This window comes from Priapulus caudatus, unplaced genomic scaffold (assembly GCF_000485595.1).
Source record: "Priapulus caudatus unplaced genomic scaffold, Priapulus_caudatus-5.0.1 Scaffold602, whole genome shotgun sequence".
In the NCBI taxonomy this organism is placed as follows: Eukaryota; Metazoa; Priapulida; class Priapulimorpha; order Priapulimorphida; family Priapulidae; genus Priapulus; species Priapulus caudatus.
In genome coordinates this window covers 12,846-15,560 of record NW_014577663.1, presented here as the reverse complement: position 1 = coordinate 15,560, position 2,715 = coordinate 12,846, and positions in this window count along the sequence as shown.

Sequence of the window (2,715 nt, the reverse complement as noted above, 5' to 3'; positions counted from 1 at the left end):
CCTCTCCTTCCCTCCCTCCCTCTCTCTCTCTCTCTTTCTCTCTCTCTCTCTCTCTACTATGTGCACGCGCAAACCCAAACCGATCAATGCTAGCTAAAATTGAGGATCGAGCTGCTAGACAGCGGAGAGTCACACAGTGTCACCGCCAGCCATAGAGAAATTATAAAATGGCGGGAAGGGGTACGGTGACACCGTTAGCCAAAGAGAAATTATAACATTGCGGGAAATCACACGGTGACACCGTTAGCCAAAGATAAATTATGATAAGGCGGGGAAGGGTAAGGTGACATCGTCAGACATAGGACGTTATAGCATGGTCGCGGGCTGGTGACACCGTGAGACAAAGGGCACGGTGGTGTGTAGGTGACGCGGCACGACACAGAGCATTATAAGATTGCGGGAAGGGCACAGGTGTCCCAGTAGTAAGACGTGACATACAACATGGCGCGACATGGCGAGACACGGGGACACGTCACGACGATATAACTCATCACTCATTTTTTCGATTGAGGGTTTGTAGGGCGGTCAAGGTCGCCTACGTACTAAGCTGCTCTCGTTGTGCTACTACACTAGCCCCGCTATTACCCCCCACGCGTGCGTAAGTACCGCTATATCGGTGTTCTGCTGTGACTGTTATAGGTGATCATTGGCAGCAGCAGCAGCGTGACGGGCTGCTGATTAAACCGCTTCCACGGTATTGTGTCGCTCGCAGCTGCTGTCGGCTGCGCGCACCGCCGCTGCGCGCGCTGCATCACGGGATACGCTTTGAAATATTTTCACCGGTTATTCTCGTACCTGTTGGTCGACGGCGAAGCAGCGAGAGAGCGCGAGCGTGCGGCGTGCCCTGCATACGTGACGACGGATACCTTAAGCGAGTGTGTACGCACATAAGACGGATTGATACGGATCCGTGACCCGTCGCTCGGGCGACTCATCCCTCCGGCCATACAGACACTCACCGCTTCACCGTTGCGGGAGACGATATCGGGCAGGTGAGGCGAAGGAAGGCAGAGCGCACCTGAGGAGCCAGAGTCTACGGATCAGTGCGACCGGTTCTGTGTGCACGGACGTGCTTTGTGCTACTAGGTGTTTATTTACGCGAGCTAGCGACGAAAACGACGTAAACACGGTAATATGCGTCCTTGAATATGTCCGTCCGTGTGCGTTGTGAGAGTGAGTCTGCGATCGACCTAACCGCTTATACTAACTGTACCTATATCGGCAATATTTGTGCTATTAACGCAATACACGTATATATATATATATATATATACATATATATATATGGTTGCTAGAGATTCGGTAACGATAGTTGACGTCAGCAATAAACTACTTGTTCTAACTTTTGCCTCGTGTTCGATGCGGTCAACGTTAATTGCTCCCTCACTGGGTTTAGGCGTTAGAGGAGACGGGGGAGAAGGTGGAGGAGATAGAGATGGCGAATAGAGAGAAGGGAAGAGCGTAAAAGAGAGGAGAGAGTAGAGTACGTATAGATGCTTGCATGCGTTACGCTGGAATACAGCTATAATATCTAGCAGTTTTAGTGTAAAAACAATGCGCACAAATGACGTGCGCAAAATGAGAACGTATAATACACTTTAGATATAAGCGATATGTAGTATTCACCATAACCTAGTTATTTTGTGCATCGCGTGTAACTGCGATACGCGCGCACCGTTTTCTCTATGTTTCTATACATGCAGCCGTCTTCCGGCGATTAACCAATAAAATAATAAAACCCACCATTTAGTGCATAGAGCATTTAAATTCAGAAACGCCGTCAAACACTGCATATTACGTAACGTTTCGTTAAGTTTTAGTACGCTTATATCCGCGTTAGAATCCATTTACAACGCTCGAAATAAATATATGCTCATGAAAAATGGAGATATTGAACGCATCCATTATAATTTCTATTTTCTTTCCTGCGCATTGATGCTATATGTAGACGACAGGAGCAGAAATAGCGTGACGCGAGCCCGAGGGGTGGGAGCGTTCATGTCGCGTCTTCCCCCCCCCCCTAACACGCGGACCTTGTCGTACAGTATCCAGTCCATTCACCCATCACATTATCCATACGTTATCCTTGCTCATTCGCGACATACAGTTTAGTTTAGTGCGACAATTATGCGGACGCATATATATATATATAGATCGAGGTAGCTCGAACTGGGATCGGTATAATGCTGATACTATCTGGCAACATCTGTGACCACTGAAAAGGCAACGCTCGAGCACGCGGTTGTACGAATGCGGTGCTGATGTCGAGGGTACTGATGCCGAGGGTACTGATGCCGAGGGTACTGATGCTGCAGGGTACTGATGCGGAGGGTAGTGATGCTGCAGGGTACAGGTGTTTCACCTGTGCTATTGGTCCTGTGATAGCAAAATAACAATTGGTGCAGTGACGGTAATGCTATATGCGCCGTTTTTCAAAGGCTGCTACTGTCAGAGACTGAACAGGTTCATCTCTATTTATCGCACCACATAAAAACCTCCCGTGCATTTTCATCGGTATTATGCCTGACTACTAGCAAATTGAATCAATGAATACCTAGCTTGCTTATGTATGTATCGACCACGGAAGGGAAATAACCTTACATGTCCCTCCCTCTCTCGTTCTCTCTCTCTCTCTCTCTCTCTCTCTTTCTCTCTCTCTCTCTCTCTCTCTCTCTCTCTCTCTCTCTCTCTCTCTCTCTCTCTCTCTCTCTCTCT